Source organism: Penaeus monodon, chromosome 29 (assembly GCF_015228065.2).
Source record: "Penaeus monodon isolate SGIC_2016 chromosome 29, NSTDA_Pmon_1, whole genome shotgun sequence".
In the NCBI taxonomy this organism is placed as follows: Eukaryota; Metazoa; Arthropoda; class Malacostraca; order Decapoda; family Penaeidae; genus Penaeus; species Penaeus monodon.
In genome coordinates, this window is record NC_051414.1 from 35,327,318 (window position 1) to 35,327,530 (window position 213).

Sequence of the window (213 nt, forward strand, 5' to 3'; positions counted from 1 at the left end):
AAGAAAATAAAATCTAATCTTTATATTTAGTTATTTCATTCTTAATTACTAAAAAGAGATAAATATATTCGAGACTTAGATCTACTAATCATACACTTGCGATTCAATTCTCTTTTATTTCTTGTAAAGCTGATTTGATTGTCTAATCGGATTCCTTTTGATTTTAATGATAATATATGCAAAGAGCGCTTACTGCATTTAATAGTCACTGCG